The 24,434-nt window shown below is 49.7% G+C and overlaps 1 long non-coding RNA gene and 1 pseudogene across 1 annotated transcript; both read left to right on the top strand.

Annotated features, from left to right (window-relative positions):
- Nucleotides 1–98: 98 nt before the first annotated feature.
- On the top strand, nucleotides 99–16,905 carry LOC144276705 (zinc-binding protein A33-like; annotated as a pseudogene).
- A 3,081-nt stretch (nucleotides 16,906–19,986) lies between these two features.
- LOC144276625 (uncharacterized) lies at nucleotides 19,987–21,158 on the top strand. Its single transcript, XR_013348290.1, has 3 exons — nucleotides 19,987–20,043; nucleotides 20,652–20,765; nucleotides 21,091–21,158. It is a non-coding gene; the product is annotated as an uncharacterized LOC144276625 (long non-coding RNA).
- Nucleotides 21,159–24,434: the final 3,276 nt, after the last annotated feature.

Here is a 24,434-nt window from a genome sequence, read left to right as displayed (position 1 = left end):
CCTTGAAGGGGCTTGAAGAAAAGCAGCTGGGTAACTTTAAGCGAAAGCTCGAAAAGCAAAGCTTGAGGAAAGAGTAAATAAAATCAAAGCATCAAGCGATGCTTTCCTCGGGCAAGAAAAGAAGCAACAACATCCTCACTGTGAAAGAAATCTGTTGGCAACTTCCAGCTGCCGAGGAACAGAAGGAAACTGGCAATAAAGTAGCCAGCTCATATGATCAACTGCAGTAATATTATGGGCTGGAACCTGGCCGCACCATGGTGCTGCAGCAGCGTTTCTTTCCCAAACCAAATTATCCCTTTTTCTTTAAGTTCACATTCGCAGTCTGAGGGGCTAGAAACCTGATCCACCACCTGAGGACAGTGGGAAGGGTCAGGGGTACAAATCTGGAGTCATTTGGTCAAGGGGTGCGTGAGATGCAGCCCTTCCCAACACGAGCTGTTTCCAAAACTGAGCTAGGCTGGAATACCAGCAGAATCCTGGCCAGGGCTGGGTGAGGGAGACTCCCAGCACACCCTGGAGCCAGCCCGGGGCTGGAAGGCAGAAGAACTCAATCTCTTCTGCAGCTGTTTCTCAGCAGTTTGTCTTGGCTGAGGCCTCGCACCCTGGGGGAGGTACCTGTGCTTTGCAGATGTGGTAAGAGGCTGCAGAAGGTGAACTCAGACAAAGCTGGGACGATGTTTCATGGATTCCAAGGCCCGAAGGGGCCTCTGTGATCTTCTAGACTGATTTTCTCGTCTCCTGTGTCACACAGGCCACGGAACTTACCCCAAATAATTCCTAGAGCATCATTTTGATTTTTTTTTTTCTGAATTTGATTTAAAACTTGTTAGTGACAGAGACTCTGCCTCGCCCCTTGTCAAATTGCTCCAGTGCTTAATTACTCTCACCATTAGAAACGTACACCTTCGTGCCAGGTCTCCGTCAAATACAGCAGACCCACACCTCAATCACTGAACCCCGCGGCCTTTGGAAATGAACCTCCCAGCTCAAGTAGCCCCACAGGCCAGTGGTGCATGGCCCAGCTGCACAACACTGAAACAAGGTTGTAGTTGATTCAGGCTTGGAGCATGGCCTAGACACCCAGCCTGGGACTGGGGGCAGGTGAGGTAGCTGAGAATAGGTCGGCTCTGTGCATGTCCCAGGCACACAGCAGTGCGAACAGGCTGGGAGAGCCGACAGCCGGCCAACTTGGGGCATGGCAGACACACAGCGCTGAGAACGTGCAGAATTGGGGCATGACACGGACATAGCACTGACTGGGGCGGGGGGAGCTGCAAACAGTCATGCCTAGTGCTTGGCAGAGACACGTGGTGCTGGAAGTGGGGTAGGAGCAGCCACGCTCTGTGCATGGTGCAGACATGCAGCGCTGATAACACAGAATCAGCTGAGACTGGGGTGGCTGATGAGAATGGGCAGGCTCGGTGAATGACACAGACTCTGTACCTCAGTTTCCCCATCTGTAAGCTAGCTGGGCTCTTCCAGGGCAGGGCAAGGCAACCTCCTTTGGCTTGCTTGGAGGACAAGAAATAAGTTTGTGTTGTACAGGGCTCTGGCGGGGGTTCCACGTTCACAATCGCCCCCTGTTGGGAAGTGAGGGGAGGGCGCGGTGGGGTGCATCAGAAAGGAGGACACTGCAGGGTTGTGCTTGGCGAGACGAATTTTGGATGATCTTCATGTGGCCTTCACTCAGAGTAGCGAGGAAGGGAAATTGCATCTTGTTGCAACATTGTATCCCTCTGCAGAGCCATCCTTGTAACCAGACGGGTCCCCAGCGGTGCTCCAGTCACTGCTCTTTTCCCACCATGGTTACATTACATGTTCTGGGCCCAGGTGGCTGCTTCTCCGAGGCCCCCTCAATCTGTCCCAGGATGCCCCCTCCTGCAGCTGGAATAGACAAGGGAGCTGGGAGACTCTGTGTAACCCCTTACCTGTACAAGGCAGGGGTCCCAGTACCAGTTCCCTTCACATACACTTTCCTGGGCCATTGGTCTTGTGCCCTGACCTGGGCTGAATCTCATAGATTCATAGATTCATAGATATTTAGGTCAGAAGGGACCATTATGATCATCTAGTCTGACCTCCTGCACAACGCAGGCCACAGAATTTCACCCACCACTCCTACAAAAAAAACCTCACACCTATGTCTGTGCTATTGAAGTCCTCAAATTGTAGTTTAAAGACCTCAAGGAGCAGAGAATCCTCCAGCAAGTGACCCGTGCCCCATGCTACAGAGGAAGGCGAAAAACCTCCAGGGCCTCTTCCAATCTGCCCTGGAGGAAAATTCCTTCCCGACCCCAAATATGGCGATCAGCTAAACCCTGAGCATATGGGCAAGATTCATCAGCCAGATACTACAGAAAATTCTTTCCCAGGTAACTTGGATCTTACCCCATCTAAAACCCATCACAGGCCATTGGGCCTATTTACCATGAATATTTAATTACCAAAACCATGTTATCCCATCATACCATCTCCTCCATAAACTTATCGAGTTTAATCTTAAAGCAAGATAGATCTTTTGCCCCCACTACTTCCCTCGGAAGGCTATTCCAAAACTTCACTCCTCTGATGGTTAGAAACCTTTGTCTAATTTCTAATCTAAATTTCCTAGTGGCCAGTTTATATCCATTTGTTCTTGTGTCCACATTGGTACTGAGTTTAAATAATTCCTCTCCCTCTCTGGTATTTATCCCTCTGATATATTTATAGAGAGCAATCATATCTCCCCTCAGCCTTCTTTTAGTTAGGCTAAACAAGCCAAGCTCCCTGAGTCTCCTTTCATAAGACAAGTTTTCCATTCCTCGGATCATCCTAGTAGCCCTTCTCTGTACCTGTTCCAGTTTGAATTCATCCTTCTTAAACCTGGGAGACCAGAACTGCACACAGTACTCCAGGTGAGGTCTCACCAGTGCCTTATATAACGGTACTAAAACCTCCTTATCCCTACTGGAAATACCTCTCCTGATGCATCCCAAGACGACATTAGCTTTTTTCACAGCCATATCACATTGGCAGCTCATAGTCATCCTATGATCAACCAATACTCCAAGGTCCTTTTCCTCCTCCGTTACTTCTAGTTGATGCGTCCCTAGCTTATAACTAAAATTCTTGTTATTAATCCCTAAATGCATGACCTTACACTTCTCACTATTAAATTTCATCCTATTCCTATTACTCCAGTTTACAAGGTCATCCAGATCCTCCTGTAGGGTATCCCTGTCCTTCTCTAAATTAGCAATACCTCCCAGCTTTGTATCATCTGCAAACTTTATTAGCACACTCCCACTTTTTGTGCCCAGGTCAGTAATAAAAAGATTAAATAAGATTGGTCCCAAAACCGATCCCTGAGGAACTCCACTGGTAACCTCCCTCCAACTTGACAGTTCACCTTTCAGTAGGACCCGTTGTAGTCTCCCCTTTAACCAATTCCCTATCCACCTTTCAATATTCCTATTGATGCTCATCTTATCCAATTTAACTAATAATTCCCCATGTGGCACCGTATCAAACGCCTTACTAAAATCTAAGTAAATTAGATCCACTGCGTTTCCTTTATCTAAAAAATCTGTTACTTTCTCAAAGAAGGAGATCAGGTTGGTTTGGCACGATCTACCTTTTGTAAAACCATGTTGTATTTTGTCCCAATTACCATTGACTTCAATGTCCTTAACTACCTTCTCCTTCAAAATTTTTTCCAAGACCTTGCATACTACAGATGTCAAACTAACAGGCCTATAATTACTTGGATCACTTTTTTTCCCTTTCTTAAAAATAGGAACTATGTTAGCAATCCTCCAATCATACGGTACAACCCCTGAGTTTACAGACTGTGTTGGGGTGATTTCCTGCTGGTGGCCAGCCTAGGAGCTCTCTCTGCACAATGCAGGCACAAGGCAGGGCAAGCTGCCCTCATGCCGCCTGCCAGTGTTACCTCTTTCTAAAGGGGAAAAAGGAGCTCTGTCTGCACGGTCCATTGAGTCCCTGACCTCTCCGCTGAGCCTCGCACAGAGGGGCATGATCAGTGGAGAGTTTGCTGGTTACCTCGGCGTGTGATGGAGATGTCTACACCCCGAGAACCAGGCTGAGATCCCAGCGCATTTCATGCAGCCCCCTGAGCAGCTCCCCAATGGACTTTCAGCCACTGGCCACATGGGCAGGATTTGGGTTATTAAACTGAAACAGACCAGCCAGAAAGAAGCATCTTTACTTGGTCCCAACCCCAAGGCTTTGACACTCACTTTGTTTCTCCCCAGAACAAGGGGTTGGGGGATGGCTGAATCTTTCTCAGGTGCCTCTCTGAAGGGAATCCAGAGAGAACTAGGTCAGATGTAAGTCGAGCAGGGGAAAAGAGGGGAGGTGGGCAGTGGGGCCAGGAAGATGAGCCCAGGAAACTCCTGTTTACAGATTGGCCTTAAGATGTTTGTTTGGGCCTGCGGAGCTATGTCTTGCTGCCCCATGGCTGTTCACTATTGCCTAGTCTTTCTAAGGCTGCTCTGCAGAGGGATGGACTAATGATTTTGCATCTGCCCACACAGTGCTCACTAGGGCCTCACTGGTGTAACTGTTCTCTCTTTTCCCCTGGCTTTCTAATGAGTTTGTCTTTTAAAAATGCTAGCATCCTAATGGGGATTTTCTGAGCTGTAGCTGACACTAGAGATTGACAACATTAGCTCCAGCATTTAGTCAAGCTTGTCCCTGTGAATTTCACACCACTCCTAGGGCATGCTGGGTTACAATTCTTACCATAGCCTGCAGGGGCTGTAACTTTAACTATGGCCTGATTCCAGCTCAGCAAATGTGAGTCTCTTCCAGGGTGTAGGGAAAGCCCAGTGTTTACTGCATACGGAGTTTGCGTCCCCAGCAGAGGTTGCATGGGATCCAGGAACAGCTCACCCTCACCTTAACCTGTCTACCGATCAGAAAAGTGTCAGACATGAACACACACGACAGGGCCTGCCCAACAATTCTGAGAGATTTAATTCTGCTGTGTGCACTGGGCTCTGAAGGATTCCTGGCAGGGAAACATCACTGGGAGATGGAGGTGGGGAATAGGGAAAGCTGGACCATTGGTGTGGCCAGAACATCAGTGAAGAGAAAGAGATGGTTCTGTGTAAAACCTGAAGAGGGCATCTGGGCTCTGAGATTCTGCTGGAAGCAATTCCAGGCTCTCACCTACCCACGGACCTCTGTGACTCTGAGCATAAGACTCACAAAGATCAGGGTTTATCAGGGCAAGTGGCACTTTACGATGCTGATAACAAGACCCCAATCTTCATGTTCAATTATTCTTTCACTGAGAAAATCTTCCCTTTCTTTTCTCTTCAGCCTCCGAGATCATATCTTAAAACTGTGCCCCTGAAAGCCAATAAATGGATTTCATTGGGTGTCATTTTTTCCCTACTGTTTACACAAGTCTCCAAGTTACTAAACTGGAAAGAGAAAGGATTTGAGCAACGTTAAAAGAAAGACTCAGATTCACAAAGGGACTTAAACAACTAAGGCCTGGTCTACACTACAGAGTTAGGTCGAAGTCTGGCAGCTTAAACGCCGACCTAATAATGTCAGCGTCCAGACTACAGTGTACCTCCCACCGACCTAACTCGCCTGCTGCGTCGACTGAATAACTCCCCCTCCAAGAGAGGTGCGGCGCTTACGTCGACATAGTTAGGTCAACGCAGTGTATACGCTGCATTGCCTACATCAGCTTAAGTGGCCTCCAGGAGGTGTCCAACAATGCCCCATTGTGACCCACTCTGGTCACTGTTTTGAACTCCGCTGCCCATCAGCCAGGGTCACAGGAACAAGCCCCTCCTGTTTAAGGACTGGGAGTTTTTGAAATTCCATTTCCTCTTTGCTCTGCATGGAGAGCTCACCTAGCAACTGCCCAGCTGAGCAGGCTCCAGGCTCCCAATGCTCTGCTGCCGGCACCGCTCAGGGGGTGGTGGAGCTCCTGGGTCTGTGGGGAGGAGAGGCTGTGCAGGCCCGGCTCCGATCCAGCCTAGAAATGTGGACGTCTATGAGCAGATTGCTCGGAGCGTGGGGGAGAAGGGCTAGAAGAGGGTCCCGCAGCACTGCCATGTGACAGCCACGGGCTGCGCCAGGCGTACCAGGAGGCGAGGGAGGGAAGCAGTCGATCTGATGTGGCTCCACAGACATGCTGCTTTGACAAGCAGCTGCGCGCTGTCCTCTGCGGTGATGCCGTGCCACCCCCGAGCCCCATGGGTACCGGAGGAGTTGGAGTCATGGGCCACCGCAGCCAACCCTGAGGATGAGAATGGGAGACAGGCGAACAGGGGGTTGATTTTCAGATTCAGGGCTTAAATTCAGCTGGAGCTGTCCGGAGTGGAGCTCTAGTAAATATTTTCAACCCCGATGGAGTTTTTATCGCATATTGGAGGAGGGCATGGGGGGCTCCGCGAAATACACTACAAGAATGTAAACCCTGATCAGATTAAACTCTGTGTTCTAATCTGTAATGGACCGAGACTAATAAGAAATAACACCGCCTTCATTCTGGGGTTTACAAACACTTGCCCTGAGGTTTAATGCTGTAGAACATGTTTCCCAATCACAGAGGTACTTTATTTGTGTCCAGATTTAAAATAGAAATGTCACACTCCTAGCAAATGGTGACAGGAATGCCCCCGTCTGTCATAACGCGCTGCCCCTGGACCAGAGCATGAGGAAAGGGAGAGGTAGCACTACTGTGATAGGGGAACCCCCATCATCGCGCTCTGTTACCCCTGGGCCAGGAGATGGGGAAAGGTGACAGGTAGCAAATTGCGATGGGAATGCTCCCTCTGGACGGCAGGATGGGGAAAGGCAAAGGCAGCAAATTGTTTCATGGCAGTAAAAGGGAGAATAGAGATGTCAGTAGCAACTACAGGTTGCAAATTGTGCAGGCAGCAGTTCGTAGTGTTGAACTAACAACTTAAAATGCCTTGTTCAAAAATTTTAAGTAACACTTAACTTTCAAATGCCTGAACAGCAAATGTAACTTTTCTTGTCTGCAGAGTGAACATTGGCATTTTTATCTGTTTGAATAATCAAAGTGGTGCTTTCCGTGCCTTCTGGGCTGCAAAGATTTGAACTGCTTCCTGCTGAAGGTCCACCGTCTGGGCCAGCTCATGCTCTATTGAGATGGTTGCAAGGCCGACCAGCCTCTCCTGTGTCATTGTGGAGCACAGATGTGTTTTTATTAACTGCAGCTTGGAGAAGCTGCGTTCTCCACTGGCAACTGCTACAGGAAGTGTTAGAAGTATGCGCAGAGCAACAAAAGCATTTGGAAAGAGGTGGGTCATCTTCTTTGTGCACATATATTCCAGGACAGCCTTTGGAGTTGATCCTGCTGAAATGTATCTTGAAAGGGCTTTCAGTTCATCACCTAAATCACTCGCATCAATATCGCGCATGTCATCATGTGTCAACACTGTCTTTAGTGCCCTGCATTGCTGGTGTAGGTCTTCTTCAGGTACAGTGAGGAGTTTTGGAATATTATACAACATCCCAAACTTACTGCTGTGTTCCTTGAGCTGCATGAAATGTTCTTCAACTGACTGTATTGCACAATCTAGCACCTGGTTAAAGAATTCAACTTTGAATTGTTGTTTGGGGTCTCTGATGGGATTATCCCGTGCCTCGTCATCAAAATGTCTTCTTCTGCGGTGACTCTTGTATCCTTGAATGGGTGGGAAAAAAGCTTCAGTGTCAAGTTCCTCTAACAACTTCTCTGCACTTTTCAAACATTTTGAAATCCCTCATCTGAGCAGTAAAACTGTAGGTATGACTTTGCTTTGTCCAGTTGTTCCATTGCTCCAGATATGTCAAGGTCAACACCTTGGAGTTGAAGGGTTCATGTAGCGTTCATGCACCTGGAAACAGTCATGGCACACCCTGACTGTTGTGTAGGAGCAATGCACACATTGCTCTGTTCTGTCCAAGGACATGGACCATGAAAACATGGACCATCTGGGAAGTCAAAATAAGGACATCAGCCGTGGGAAGCTTCCTCGGCCGAAGCTCAAGGCCTGAGAATAAAGATTGTAGTAGATAGAGGCTAGTAAATAGGAATATTAATCAAAGTCATATTATTTCCTTTGTTGATGCCTTTTGCGGTCGGTTGGGGTATGTGATGCGCAGGGGGGGGAGAGAAATAAAAGAGGTGGGAAAGCTGACAGGGGCGATCCCATCAGCAGACCAGCCTGCTTGCTTGCCTAAAGCCGTGTCCTGTCTTATATTGAACCGCCACAGGAGTCTCTTGCTTACAACATTTATTTCAAACATTATGTCATGCCACAACACTAAGCTACACAGAAATTTGAAGTTATGTATGTTTCTGGTGATTCCATTTCCCTCTGCCACTGTTCTCCCACAAACAGTTCCTGTCATAGCATTATCCTCCAGAATAGCAACTATGGCATCATCTATCTTCCGAATTTGGTGTTTGATAGGCTTTATCGCCTCCACTCGACTTTCCTATTGTGTGGCTGTCACGGAGTCCCTGGGTGATGCTCTGGAACTGCTCCCTACGAAGCCAGTCAGGACTCTGGGGAAGTCTCCTTTCTGGGAGCAGACTGTCTGCAGGACACACAGCTCACACAGCTTCCACCTTCCTGCATCTGACCTCAGAGCATTCAGCATCCTCTGCCACTCCGTGCGCTTCCCACAGCGAGTCCGCCCAGGCAGGCTCCTGGGGAAGCCAGAGGGTCCTGCACTCCAACTCCGCAGTCAGATGTGACTCTCAGCCAGCCAGTAAAACAGAGGTTTATTAGACGACAGGAACATGGTCTAACACAGAGCTTGTAGGTGCAGAGAACAGGACCCCTCAGCTGGGTCCATTTTGGGGGGCAGTGAGCCAGACAACCACGTCTGTACTTCACTCCATGTCCCCAGCCAGCCTCAAAACTGAAACTCTCTCCAGCCCCTCCTCTTCTGGGCTTTGTCCATTTCCCGGGCCAGGAGGTCACCTGATTCCTTTGTTCTCCAACCCTTTAGTTCTCACCTTGCAGGGGGGAAGGGCCCAGGCCATCAGTTGCCAGGAAACAGGGTGTTGGCCATTCTCTGTGTCCAGACCGCTGCACATACCTGCCCTCTAGGGCTCTGCAACGATCATATGCCCTTATCCCACCACCTAGATACTTAAGAACTGCCTAGGGGAAACTGAGGCTCCCCCACAATATTCAGAGGAAACACTACAAATAGTCCCGCTTCATCACAGTGGCACACTGTGGTTTCAGTATCAGAGAGGATGTTCCCAGATGTTGCTTCAAAATTTGCCATCGATGAGTTGATGCCGAGAAAAATACATAGACGCTTTGAATTACATTAAAAAATTCAGCAGCCTCACTAGAAGCTGATGCTGCATCACTGACCACCAAGTTCAATGAATAAGAACTGCATGGGACAAAAAAAGCTTGAGGGTTTTACTCTCGGATCCGTGTCTGTACTCCTCTGTTCTTTCCTCTCATGTTGGCACCATTATCGTAGCCCTGACCTCTCATGTCAGCTATCGCAATTCCCGTATCTTCCAGCTTTTTAAGAAGCACATCTGTCATACCAGCTCCTGTGGTATCATCAATGTCAATAAATTCTAGAAAATGCTCTCTGACAGTCACCATTGCAGGGACATTTTCACTAGGTTCTGTTGTTGTTACAAAACGCACCATTAAAGTCATTTGTTCTGTATGGCTGATGTCAGGTGTGCAGTCCAGAATAACAGAGTAATATCTTGCTGACTTCAGATCTGCCACCATCTTCTGTTTGACTTTTGTTGCCAGTAACTGTATGATCTCATGTTGAATTGTTTTTCCAAGGTAGTGGTGTGTACACGTTTCTTGGGTGGTGACTCTTCTTAGCTGCTCCTGGAATACAGCATCAAACTCAGCCATCAGCTCCACAATTTTAAGATCAGTTAAGGTTAATTTCCATTGTTTGGCACATACAGCTGATCTGAAGTGCCACGCAGTGCTAGGTTTTGGGTAGCAAGCATTCTCACAATGGCAATGAGCCTTTTCACAACATTTTGCCAGTAAAGACATTCTGATGCAATCTTCTCTTGATGCTGATCATCTATGGTGGCCTTTAACCTTAGTCTCATCTCATGCTCTTTCCACCTATGGAATGCTCTCTGGTGATTTGCTGCCTTCTCATGGCATGCCAGATTTCTAGCCAGATTTTTCCAGTCCTTTGTTTCTGCAGAACCCAATGTGGCTGGAACATTAGACGGGAAGAGTTTGCAACAAAACCAGTATGCAGCATTCTGGGTTTTTGAGTACATAAGCCATGGCCTCTCCACTTTGTCACCATTGGGGATTTCACACCAGTAAAGTGTTGGATGGCAACTTCTCTTTTCATTGTCTTTGGGGAACATGAAGTTTTTCACTTGTTGAGGCCAATGCAGTACAAGGAAGTCCCTCGGGTTACTGCTCAAGTGGGTCCACAGTCCTGGATCATCTAGACTTAAGGAACTTAAGCAGGAGCTGTTTCTTGTGCCTCCACCACACTCTTCTCTGATCTACACTTTTCTTCAGGAATGTGCATGGTTACATCCATTTGAGATGGAGATATGGATGCTGCAGTAGCTGCCAGGTCACCTGCACTCTGACTAACTGGAAGATCAGGCATCTCCTCACCACTCACATCCTCACTGGGGCCGGAAGGCTCACCGTGAACATTTGTGTCTGTGTATCTCAGGAGAGCTCCTTCCTGCTTAGATAGAAAAACTTCCTTCACTTTCTTTCTTTTTCTGAGTGCTGCCCCAGAGGGGCGTTTTCTTCTTTCACTCATGACTGCTGTTCTGTGCCAGCTATAGTGGCTCTCAACACTCTGTTGAAGGGGACAAATAAGCAGGCTGGTAACAGGCCTGAGTGAGGGAAGATATCAGCATCTTAAGGGCCTAACTGGCTCCTACTGCTTCAGTTGACTGCTTGTTCTCCCCAGGTGGGTTCAGGGAAGCAGCAGGAAACAGGAAGCTGCCTGAGAAGCTGGGGTTAATCAGTCCAGGCTCCTGGGGGTGCTAGAGAGGTACATAAGAGGCTCCTTCTCCTCTTTCTCCCTGCAGCTCCTGCTGCTTTCTGCTATTCCCTCTCACCTTTTCTCCTGCCTGCCTGTTAGGTCTCTCGTGCCCTCCTTCCTCCAGCACAGCACTCCCCCATCTCTGGGCATCTCGAGCAGAGAATACAGATGCACCAGCAGCAGACACAGTTTTCTACGCTCTGGGTCCTAGTGGTGCCTCCCCACAGCCTGGCACCTGAGGCGGCTGCCTCAGTTCCCCTCATGGTCAGGCCAGCCCTGCACCCTGCCCACCTCCCATCCAGGGCTTAATTTGTCCCCCAGCTTGCGGGGTCTGAGGAAGGCTGCTGTGCAAAGTGATATTTGGATGTTTGTTAATCACTTTTCGCTGCCTCCCAGCTCGCTAGCAAGTCTCCTGCTGTGAGACGTGTTATTAACAAACGTACAAACATCACTTTTCACAGCAGCAGACTTACTCGCTAGCAAGTCTTTAAAAAAGCAACCAAAAAAGCAAAAGAAACAACAATTAAACAGAGACAAGAACATGCAAAGCACCTTACTTGTGTTTCTATTTGGTGTAGGTCCAGTAAAGAATAGAGGCAACTGTACATTATTTTTATTATTGAGTATGAAAACAACCCTACATCAATAAATTGCAATGATTTGGGCATGGATAAGGGCAGATTTATTTATTCCTAAAGTTAATTAAGTATTTTAGACCAAATTGTCAGAGTGGCCACCAGTGGTAGTTGGTGGCCATGCTGTGAGGCCACCAAAACATTTGTTGTGAGAACCCCTGCACCAGAGAGCTAACTGGGGCACGGCTGCATCAGTGGCCATGACCTAAGAGTGCTATTGAATATCTTGATTTATTTTTGGCCTAGCACTTAACTCAGTGGCACTGGTCTGTTTCCATGGCTGCAGCAGATCAATTCCAACATTTCAGGGGATTTTCTAGGTGGCCATCAGGAGAAGGCGGATGATTTTGGTGACAATTGGAAAATGATGAGGGGGAAACAGGTGACAAACCTGAGTGGGCAGAGCACCAGTCCCTGACCCAGAGAAACAGGAGCTTCGCTGCTGACATCCAGGTGCCCGATGGGGAGCTGCAGTCAGTGCCCACAGGGGGGGAGCCAGCCAGGACATGGGCAGAGGGGATCCCTGAGAGGGGGCAGACAGGAGGGACGTTTAAATAGAGCCCAGGGGTGGGTTCATCTGGACCTACAGGTAACCAGAGGAACCCAGGGGCAAAGCTCTGACAGCTCCATGACCCGAGTGAGGGGAGCAGAGCTGGGAGCCCAGGGCTGGTCGCCAGTGAGCCTGGTGTGGAGAGAAGAGACCAGCTCTGACCACCTGCTCCCTGTGCCAGTCTGTTACCAGAGCGGATCACACACAGAGTGTCCCCGGCTCCCGTCACCCCTGGATCCTCTGGAACTACCTGGAGTCTCCCTAGAAACCCCCCTTCTCCCCCCGCCCCGGGATCTGCACGTCTCCTTTCTGTCCCCACAGTGATCCTGTGGCTTCTAGGCAGGACGCCTACATAGGGCTGGGAGAAGCTGCCCCTCCCCAGGGGAGGTGGGGCCCCAGGGGGCAGGGTCTGGGGCAGGGGGCTGCGTTGATCGCTAGGACCCAGGAGCGGCTGGGGGGCGGCTCTGGGGGGAGCGATCACGGGGCTCAGGCCCGGCCGCAGGAAGTGAGTCTCAGCCGCTGCGGGGACTCTGGCTCCCAGGCTCCCGGCGAGATCCCCGAGCCCCGGCGGCTGGTGCTGGGAGCCCGGGCTGTAGCCGGGAGAGGGGAACCTCCAGCCGGGCCCTGCCCGCTGCTCCCCGGGAGCCTCCCCCAGGGCAGAGCCCCCAGCCCGGCCAGGGCCCCTTCCCGGCCGGGCCCCTGCCCCGGGGGGCTCCGCTCGGAGGGAAGGTAAGAGAGACCCGCCCCCCGTCCCGGGGTGCAGGGGGCGGGTTTGGCCCCGGGCTGCTCCCCACGGAGCTGGCTGCAATTCCCTGCCCCGGGCCCAGGAAAGCTGCCGGAGCTCCCGGTGTGCGGGGCGGGGGGAGCCCGGCCGGGCCGCGCTGGGGCAACACGTGGGGGCAGCCGGGAGGGGTCTGGAGAATCCTAGACTCTCAGGGTTGTCGGGAGCTCCGGAGGGCATCTAGTCCAGCCCCCTGCTCAAAGCAGGCCCGATCCCCAACTAAACCATCCCACCCAGGGCTTTGTGGGGTGTAGATAAGGGGAATTGAAGGGGGGGGCAGGGATGTGTGAGGGGGCAGGAGGCGGGTTGGGGCCGCACTTCTCAAGGGGCCACGCTCGGGGCGGCACTTCTGAAGGGAGGGCACTCCCCCCCCCCCCTTGGGGCGGCAAAAAAACTAGAGCCGGCCCTGGTGCAGGGCGAGTCCAGGGCAACTCATTCATCAGGTGTTGCCACCAGAAGACTCCAGCTCTTGCTAAGCGGGAGGAGGAGGCTGCTGGTGTGTGTCTCTCTGCTCAGGATACAGCTCTGGAGTTGAGCTGCCTGGATCAGAAGCTGCCTCCTGCATTTTGACCTGGGAACCCAAACTGAGAAGCTGCTGCTTATCCAGCAGAGGAGCGACCTTTGTTAAACCCCCTCAGTGCCCCGCTCGGGTGGGGACTTTCTCCGGTGCCTGGAACCAGCCCTGGGGCAGCCCCAGGCTCTGCTGACACCAGCCCCTGAGCCGGAGCCTGCAGGTGAGGGGAGAGACCTGGGGCAAAGTGCTGGGGTGGGTGTAGTATGAGAAACTGCTCCCTGTAGGAATTTGCTACATGTAGCAGACAAGTCCTACTTTGCTAAAAACTGTAGCAAATTTCTACAGATAGATAGCAGTTCCTCACACCCTATAGTGTGAGAAACTGCTATCTGTAGAAATTAGCTAAGTCAGCTAGCTACTCACCTTTCCTGTCTTCTGGGACAGAGGTAGCAAATTGTTAACAGTAGCAGTTACTCATACCTAAGAACATTGTTCTTATGGGCTGACTTGTCGTAATTTGCTGAAACTTGACAGTGGCAAGGGATGGAAGCATAAAGTCGTCGGCTTCCAAACGATCCTGCCTGGTGTACAGATGTATCAATTACCTCTTAATAGAGGATTGTAAAAAATAGGGAGGTCATTGAAACACCACTCATTTTGCAGCGTCACTTGCTGTGCTAACAATGTAGCATCCTGATATTGATATTTCCGTGCAACTGTGGGTTGGATTCATTGTAGTGGGACGCGGGACACATGGAGGATAATTTAAACTCTGGGCTGGTGCGATCTCTGACCGTGACCGTTCATCAGCTGAGCGGGCAGGCCCAGGCAGCAATGCCCTTGTCCTGGTGCCTTGACTGAGAAAGGTTCTGATCCAAGGGAGGGTAGATTCCCGCCAGCTCCTGGGGTAATGTCTCACTGGCGATGAAAGGGCTTGTTCAGACAGAGATTTTGAAATCTGTAGGGTAAAGATGAGCCAGATGGGTTTGTCTTCATGCAGGTGTATTTTAGTCTCTGGGGGCTGGGTAGAAAGGAGAGAGAAATATGTTGGATTTCCTGTTTCCCTTACTGAGGACAATCTATGCTCCCCTGACATTTTTCCTGGCAGAAACAATTCCTATCTATTTGTTACAGGGTCAAAATATGGCTGCCATCACACAGAGCCATTAGTGGTCGTGGAGGTGAGAAGAGGGCCAAGAAGTCCTTTCCCTCCCCAAACACTCCCATGCATGTGGAAGCCGCAATGTTGCTGCTGCCGAAATACCCTGATGGCAAACGGGTGGGGGCAGAAGGCACTGCCAGCTGTCCTGAGCAGCCCAGAGGAGCCATGCACTGTGTGGAGTGTATGCTGCTACACCTATTCTGTACTGGTGAGGGCAACCCTCACTCCCCAGTGCTCCTGGTGGCCCCAGGGCTTCCCCTGGCTTCCACCAGCACAAACACCGCACCTACCACCATGGCTCGAAGATGTATCACCTTCTGCCCCTCTGGAGGGAGGGGGGACGACCGATGACCGGTGAGATTGTTAGGGTGAAGGTGGGCTGTATGGCACCCTAGTAAAAACTGAAAAATATTTCACAACCATTTTATTAGATTTAGCTCATTTTTAAATCCTCACACAAATTAAAGTTTGCTATACAAGCCTACTGTGCAAACTCTGTTAATGAACTTCTCAAATGCAGGGCATTCATTTTTGGAGGCTTCTCATGTGTCAGATACTTCCTTCCTTCAAGGTATGCTCATGATCAGATAGAAGACAACTTCTTTCAGAACACACAATTCTATTCAATGAGGAACAAGAACACTCAGCTGTAGCTCTTGTGACTGAGAGTAGGAAGAGGTGAATTCCTACTTCTTTCATCCCAGGAAACACAGCACAAAAATTGGGTCGAACCATTAGTGATGATGATGATGAAGAAGTTGAAATCAAATCTTCGTTTGTTCATCATGTGATATTCCACTCTGTGTTCATATTCTCTATTCTGTCCTGATCACATGGCAGCCCCGTTGCTGGGAGTGCCTCACTCCACTCAACTGTCGGTGTTTTATAAGACAGGCATCTGTAAAAGCAACGTAGAGGTTGATAGAATCCAAAAGTTGTTGTAGAGATGTAAGAATCAAGTCAATGTACTGTACTTGTCAGCTGGACAGTGCACTTAACATTGGCCCCCAGTTTGTACAATGTGGTAACTCTTGCTTAAAGAGAAAGTGTGATGTGACAGCCATGTTTGTTCGCATAAACTGTGGTGTGTCTCCAGCATTCTTAACACCTCTCTAAATTCTTCTCAAATTAGCTTTGGCAATGACTGGCTTATGAGGCTTTCTGCATGTCGATGCAGTCTAGAGGATTGGTGTTTTGCAGCCTTTTCACATAGTTTGTCAGCATTGGCTTTGCTGGTCAGTCTGGCAAACCAAGCTCCTCCACTTTTACTTTATAAATCCATGGAACACTCACATCTTGAACACTGTGTGCAAAGGTACAGAGAAGGTAACTAAAATGATGAGGAGTATGGAACAGCTTCCATAGGAGGAGAGATTAAAAAGACTGGACTTTTCAGCCTGAAAAAGAGAGGACTAAGAGGGAATATGATAGAGGTCTATAAAATCTTGACTGGTGTGGAGAAAGTGAATAAGCTCCCTCATGTAACCCAGAACAAGGGGTCACCAGTAACATTAATAGGCAGCAGGTTTAAAACAAACAAAAGGAAGGACTTCTTCACACAACGCACAGTCAACCTCTGGAACTGTTTGCCGGGATGGGGGGGCGGGGGGAGAGGTTGTGAAGGCCAAAACTAGAACAGGATTCAAAAGAGACCGAGATCAGTTCATGGAGGATGTGTCCATCAATGGCTATTAGCCAGGATGGGCAGGGATGCAACCCCATGCTCTGAGAGCCTCTAGTTTTCCAGAAACTGGGAGTGGACGGCAGGGGATGGTCACTCAATAATTGCCTGTTCTGTTCATTCCCTTTGAAGCCTCTGGAGTTGGCCACTGACAGAAGACTGAGTACTGGGCTAGATGGACCCTTGGTCTGACCCAGTCTGGCCGTCCTTACGTTCTTGTGCAAAAATTAATTATAATAAAAATGTTTAGTACAGAAACTCCCAACACCAGCCAAAATTGATCACTTGGGCACCGCAGCTCTGTCTGCTGGATACCTCGGCAGAGTAGGTGAGTTCATGTAAATACAGTCTGGTCCTGAAGCCTTCCCCCTACCCCTGGCTCATCACTCGCTGCCAGGGGAGCTCATTCACACCTTGCTTACAAATCATCATTTTAAATGATAAGGTTGGCCAACATTGCCGAAACCAATGTGCCAACGTTGTCAGAAAAAACAATGGCTGTGTGAGGAAGCCAGTCTTTGTTCAGACTTTTCAAACCTATTATACTTTCAGGTACAAGTATTTGATCATACACTGTATGTGTATTTTAAAGTGTGCATTAATGTTTCAATTTCTATTCCAATTTCCAACCAATGACTAAATTGGCAACACTGCGGGTAACTGGTTGATCACTGCGGGGCGGGGAAAGAATGGGCGGGGGGGGGGAGGGGGGGAAGGGAAGTCCCTGTTTCACTGAATTAAGTCTCCTGCAGCACCTTAGTAGGTTACATCAGACAGAGAGGAGCTCCAGTGGCTAGTCATTGGGATACCTGTGCCCTTAAGAACCCAGCCCTGGGAAACCCATGCTGACAGGAGCTGTCTGTGAGAGGAGAAATAAAAAAGACCCTCTCCCCCCCACACACCCTATTTTTGGAAACACTGGTGTCTCAGTCCACCGGGGTAACTCTTACCCCGTCTGCCCCTGCCTCTGCCAGGGTTTTACCCTCTGTCACCTTCTGGCAGCGCCTTACCCCTGGGCTTAACCCCAGCTCCTTCCCCCCCATTCCTGATTTTGCCCTTCAGCCCCTATCCTAACCCTGCTTCCAGCTGCTTGACCCTCCTGACCAATGAATTTTTGCCCCCTGCTCAGAATCTGGCCAACACCTCCCTCCTCCGATTTGCCCCCTTTCCTCCTTTTTAACCCCTGTAAAAACAGTCTGCAGAATCTTATCTTATGGGTAATAAGGGCAGGGTGAAGGGCAGTGACTTCAGCAGATGTTACTGAGTGTGCTCAGTTCACGTCAGCATGCTCAGTGCACCCTAAGTAGCAAATTCCTACAGGGAGCAGTTTCTGCTCCTCCACATGGCAGGAAAGTGACTCTGCACAAAGGGCCCCTTTCAGGGACCTGCTGGCGAGTTTGAAGTACAGGAGGGAGGGGCTCCCCATGTGTCTGTGAGTCCCAGAGCTGCTGTCCTCATGGATACTGCTAGGGTTCAAACCCCTGTTAGCAGTGTCAGTGGCTGATCTCCCTAAGGAGAGCAAAGGCCCACGTCAATGGAGCAGTCACCAGTTCTCCAGGGAGAGGGAAGATGATAAAAAGGGAGAGTGGAGAGACTGGAAGGAGCAGCAGGAAGAGAAGTTCCCAGATCTGCCCAGATCCATTCCCTGCATTATCCCGGGCAGACTGACTCTCCTGAGCACAAGGAAAGGAGCTGAGAGAGGAAAAGCCAGTTGCTGACTGCCTGGAATCACTGCGTTGCTTGTAGAGTGGAGGGACAGGCGCTGCCTTTGGGGACAGTGTCAGAGGGAATCCCCAAAAGTGGCTTTTCTGGTTCTGCTCTTTTTCCAGCATTTGGCTCAGAGACACTGTTACAGGGAGAGTTTCAAAGAGTCCCGGTGGGTTCAGTTCTGCTGGGAGGGGGCTGGCCTGGGTGGTAATAACCTAACTGGGTTTCTTCCCAGCATGGCAAAGTCCAGAGCGTCTGACTCAAGGGAAAGAGTCTGGGGGGGGGGGAATCGGGGTGCGAAATGGACTCAAGCCCCTTTTGAAACCCCCCCATCGCCCCTCTCACCCTGACAGGCTGAGGAATCACGTCCAGATTTTGCTCCAGATCAACCCATCTTCCAGGAGAAAGGGAAGGAAAATGGCCATGATGGAGCCAGCTCAGGTAGGGGATTTTAAGGGAGCTGCTGGGGGGAGGAGAGGAAGGGAGAGGCAGGGAGGAAACAGGGTGTGATAAACCTGCTGTTAGGGGGCTTATTCCTTCACCCACTTACTTCCCTGGTCCTTCTCGCATGAACAGAGACCAACAATACCCGAAGTCCAAAGGTGCAAACAATTCAATGTTTATTGGGGTGAACTTCCAGCAAGCATGCTTCCAGTTTCCTTCTTTAGTGTCCCCCTTCCCAGCTCTGACACCACAGAGCCTTGCCTGTGTCCCTGTTCCCATTCCTGCCCTTAGCCAAACATGATTGCAGTTTCCCCACCCCTCCACACTCACTTCCTGATTGACTGCAGACTAGATAGTAAAACTTGAGTTCTGCTTAGCTATACCTTAACCAATCATTTTCCTGAAATTTAACTAACCAATCCTAACATATTGTAACATGAGTATGTAACCAATTATATCGTGCCACCTTAATTAGTTTACACCCAGCAAAATTAATTATACAGCAGACGAAACAATCTCAGAACCAGACAGAGACCATGCAAATAAACAATAGCAAAGTGGGAACTATAATGACAAAACAATAGAGAAGTGAGGATTTCACATCCCAGCTATTGATAAGTGGGTTCTTGCCAGACAGGATGCTATCAAACTAAGTTTCCTTTTACATTTTGTAGGCACTTCCCTTTCTCTGGAGGCGATGGGCACTATCAGGACAGGATTGTATTCCTAACAGCCCAATAGCACCTTATTTCAATGTGACTAGGTTGAAATGTGAGGAGGTGACCGGTCGCTTCCTGGCTTATGGCTGCCTCTGCTGCTTAGCCAAAGGCCTTAGCCTAAGCACAGGGCCTCAGACTGTCACAGTAAGAGAGACTTCCACCCGCAGACAGTGATTTTGATTCTTTCTTTTATACCACTAGAACTAGCCAAGTGATAAGAATACACCTAAATTCTTAGAGTATCGGCCTTTACAGCCAGGCCTGCATATCTGCATCCTCACACCTGCTGCTTTTCTGAATAGGCCCATTGGCAGCAGGGGAACTTTCCTCATTTATGAAACAGGAAACAGGGCTTGGAACATTTTCCAGACTCCCAGTGCTGGAGCCTGACTCCACTGGCCAGAGGCTGCTGTGAAATACGAAGGGAAGCTGTCGGGATTCCTGTCCCCGGCTCAGAGCTCTGCTTCCCGTATCTGCCTGTGGCTGGCAGGCGTGTGGGAAATGAGAAGACCCTGCCCTGCTCTGTGTGCTGAGGGGACAAGGAGCTCTCACCTTCTCCCACCCCCTGAAGCCACATGGCTGCTGCAGGGTGGGAGAGGGATTCTGCTTCTCTGGCCCTCCCAGAGCTTTTTTTTCTTCCTTTCCCGTGACTAGTGGGATTGTGGCTGGAGCAGCAGGTGCTGAGTGGGGGACTTTTGTTGTTCCAGATGCCGGTGACCTTCGAGGAGGTGGCTGTGTATTTCACCCAGGGGCAGGGGGCTCTCCTGGACCCCGGTCAGAGAGCCCTCTACAGGGACGTCATGCAGGATAACTACGAGACGGTGACCTCGCTGAGTAAGCGATTCCCGTTCCCTCGGTTATTAGAAAGTGTAGGGCCTGCATTTCTGACTCTGGTTACGTTCTTCCCTGGTCAGTTAGATTGGAGGAGATTTTGTTCCATAGTCCACAGTTGCGGCGAGAGAGACTTGCATCTCTGTACCCTCTCCAATGGGACCACAGTGTCAAAACCTAATGGACATGTGAAACCATTCCCACCCACCTCCAGCTTTCAGTGGGGCAGAACTCATGAAGTGTCCTGTCTATTATTTCTCATTCACACACAGCATCTCTGTTCATCTCCCTCCTTGGGTCTAGCTCTCGCCATGGGGAGGGCTCTGGGCTCTGCAGCTTTAGAAGGAGGCAGGGGTTTAACTCTAGAGCTGTGTGTTTGTCAGCAAGGCCCGCAGAATGCACAGATCCTGCAAATTCCTAGTGAGGGTGTGACAATTCCCCTCACCTCCCCAGATGTCTGCCTCTCCCAAGGGGGCTCAGTGACCATGTTCCCGTCCCCTTGGATTCCACGTTCCCCCAGCACAGCATTGGGACATGGAATGCCCTTTGTGACAGACTCTCTCTCAATCCTCCATGCACCCTGATCTGGTCTGATTTCACCCCCTGTGCAGGGTTTCCCATTCCCAAGCCTGAGCGGATCGCCCAGCTGGAACGAGGGGAAGAGTTGTGGGTCCCGGATCTCCAGGCCTCTGAGGAAAGAGAGATCCCGAGAGGCACCCGCACAGGTGAGGACTGACACAGAAACCATGTGGTGAATGAAGGAAAAAGTTGAGAATCCCAAATGTGTGGTGTGAGTAAGCGCCCTCTGTTCTTCCTCATCTCAGCCAGGGCAGGGCCGTAGTCAGCAGATATCGCTCACGCCATTCCACCCACCCTGTGAGCTGCTGGAGCTTCCTTCCCAACTTTCCTTCCCTGTGAGTGTTTGGGTGGGAAGTGGAGTCAAAATCCAATTGCTGATTCTTCACAACTTTAGTGTGTTGGGTTTTCCCTCTGTGCTATTCCTCTTTCTCCCCAGCATGATGACTCCTGTCTGGATTGTCTCTCTCCCAGCAGGTGCGAAGAGAGTGAGTGAGAGTGAAGATGGGAATCATCATGAGGACGTTCCTGGGGAAGTTGATGAATCTATTACAGGTGGTGGAGGACACAAGGATCCCACAGCCCAGCAGAGAAATCCCAATGAAGAGAAACCCTATCGGTGCCTCGACTATGGGAAAGGATTCATTCTGAGATCACACCTTGTGACACATCAGACAATCCACACAGGAGAGAAACCCCTTCAATGCTTGGACCATGGCGAAAGCTTCATTAATCGCTCAGACCTGAATAACCATGGGAGAAGCCACACAGGCGAGAAACCCTCTCAATGCCTCAAGTGCTGGAAATCTTTCTACTCAAAGTCAGCACTAATTAGACATCAAAGAACCCACACAGGAGAGAGACCCCATAAGTGCTTAGACTGTGGGAAAAGTTTCACAAAGAAATCAGGCCTTGTTACACATGGGAGAATCCACACAGGAGAGAGACCCCATAAGTGCTTAGACTGTGGGAAAAGTTTCACAAAGAAATCAGGTCTTGTTACGCATCAGAGAATCCACACCGGTGAGAGATGTTATAAATGCCTCTGCTGTGGAAATGGTTTCCTTTGGAAGTCAGACCTTATAAGACATCAGAGAATCCACACAGGTGAGAGACCCCATAAGTGCTTGGAGTGTGGGAAAAGTTTCATACAGAGATCTGCCCTTGTTTCACATTAGGCAACCCACACAGGAGAGAGACCCCATAAGTGCTTGGACTGTGGGAAAAGTTTCACAGATAAATCAGGCCTTGTTACACATCAGAGAATCCACACAGGAGGAAGATCCCATAAGTGCTTAGACTGTGGGAAAAGTTTCATATGGAGGTCAGGCCTCATTAATCATTGGAGAATCCACACAGGAGAGAGACCCCATAAGTGCTTGGACTGTGGGAAAAGTTTCATATGGAGGTCAGGCCTTGTTAATCATTGGAGAATCCACACAGGAGAGAGACCCCATAAGTGCTTGGACTGTGGGAAAAGTTTCACATGGAGATCATCCCTTGTTCATCATTGGAAAATCCACCCAGGAGAGAGACCCCATAAGTGCTTGGATTGTGGGAAAAGTTTCACACTGAGATCACACCTCATTAAGCATGGGAGAATCCACACAGCATTTAAACTTCTGTGACCCATGGCCAGAAAGGGTGAAGCAACTTGCAGGCTAATTGATCTAGGTTCAACCTTTAGAAACATGCTTCTAAGTGTGTAAATGGTATTTAGGGCCATTGCATGTTCTATAGGCTTGAGCTTTGAAATGTAAACTTGTATTCCTAGAGAATTGGAAGATGGTAACCGTAGTAGTCTCTGTTTACCTGTGTCTTGTTAGAGGTTAACAATGTAATCAAACAGTTCCTCTCTAGGGCTGTATTCTGTTAACTTGGAGATCAAAAGGAAATATTAACATTTAGATAAAAGTTAGGTGTAATAATGTCCTTGTCTGCATGTCTCTTTAAAGTTTGTGGTAAACAGTCCATGAACTACTTAATGGATAATCACCTTCTGTTAATCCCTGTAGTTAATTGCCGGTGATGTTTAGGAATTACAAGGTTATTTCAAAAGCCTATTTTTCACCCCAGGACTGCGTGCCATCGAGAGGCTGCAAAAATCTGTATAAAAACTCTTGGGACCTGATCCTTTTCTCTCAGATCTTCTCAAGCTTTATTCAGAGGGAGTTTGAGTCGTAAGACTGAGATCTCCAGTCCCATCTGGACTGCCTTGATAGTGAACTGCCCTGATTTTGACATTAGACTAGAACGGGGGTGGGCAAACTTTTTGGTCTGAGGGCCACATTGGGGTGTCAAACTGTATCGAGGGCTGGGTAGGGAAGGCTGTGCCCCCCAAATAGCCTGGCCCCTGCCCCCTATCCGCCCCTTCCCACTTCCTGCCCCCTGACTGCTCAGTTAACTCAGTTAACTCAGAACCCCTGACCCATCCACCTCACCCTGCTCCTTGTCCCCTGACCACCCCGACCCAGGACTCCTGCCCCAAATTGCCCTCCCCCGGACCCCACCCCCTATTCAACCCCCCTTTCCTGACTCCCCCCCGAGCCCTAACCACAACCGCACCCCCTGACAGGCCCCCCAGGACCCCACCCCCTATCCAACCCCACCCCGCTTCCTGTCACTGGACTGCCCCAACTCCTATCCACACCCCCACCCCCTGACAGGCCCCCCAGGACCCCACCCCCATCCAACCCCTCTCCTGCTCCCTGTCCCCGGACTGCCCCGACCCCTATCCACACCCCCACCCCCTGACAGGCCCCTCGGGACTCCCATGCGTGTCCAACCCCCCCTGTTCCTCGACCCCTGACCGCCCCACCCCAGAACCTCTGCCCCATCCAACCGTTCCCTGTCCCCTGACCACCCCCCCCGAACGTCTGTTGCCCCCACCATTGCTCCCTTACCATGGCGCTCAAAGCGGGGCCATGCCGGGAGCTTGGGGGCCTGGCAGGATGGTCCCGCAGGCCATAGTTTGCTCACATCTGGACAAGAACCTGATGAAATGATTCGAAAAAGGACCCTTCAATTCTAAAGCACCATCCCTGCAGTGAAACTGCCCTAAGGACTCTATTCATGTCTGTGTGTATAATGATCAAGACTCTCTCTTTTCTTCTTTTAATAAGTGTTACTTTAGTTAATAAGAATTGGCTGTAAGCATGTATTTGGGTAAGAACTGAAGTATTCCTTAACTTCTTGGGTAATGTATCCGATCCTTTGGGGTTGGCTGAACTTTTTAGATGATGAACAAGATTTTCAGTAATCTGCATTATATTTAACTGGGCTGTCTGGGCAGGAGCCCAAGGCTGGGTGTCTTTAATGCAGGGGTAGTCAATAGGCAGACATGGGCCAAATCTAGACAACCAGATGCTTTCGAATGGAACCCTGAAATGTTTTTATTTCTCTATTATCATTACTGTTGTGGTTTCTTTATTATTATTTTCTCTGGAGTGTGGGCTTTGTCTATAGCTTGACAAGGAAATTTTGACCTTGAAAAAAAGAATTGGCTACCTGTGCTTTCAGCGAACTGTGTTTTGGCTTCTGGGTAACCAGTAAGATAGGCATAGAAGGTGTTTTGTTGCTGGTTTGGTGAATCTAAGTATTGGAATATCCACCAGTTTGGGGGATTGTCTGCCCCATGCTTTGCAGTTTGTCCTAATTGATCAAGTTCAGCGTGCTGCTCCCGGAGCATCAGGCATCTGCAAATCTGCACAGGGAAGTAACCTCTGAGATGTTCTCAGTGTGGAAAATGTTCCAAATGAATGTCCACAGTGGACATCAGAGACGCCTCCATTTCCTCATTCCCACACACATCAGGGGCA

The sequence above is a fragment of the Eretmochelys imbricata genome, chromosome 17 (assembly GCF_965152235.1).
Source record: "Eretmochelys imbricata isolate rEreImb1 chromosome 17, rEreImb1.hap1, whole genome shotgun sequence".
Classification (NCBI taxonomy): domain Eukaryota; kingdom Metazoa; phylum Chordata; order Testudines; family Cheloniidae; genus Eretmochelys; species Eretmochelys imbricata.
Note: the sequence above shows the minus strand (reverse complement) of the source record. Positions and strands in the feature narration are given on the sequence as shown.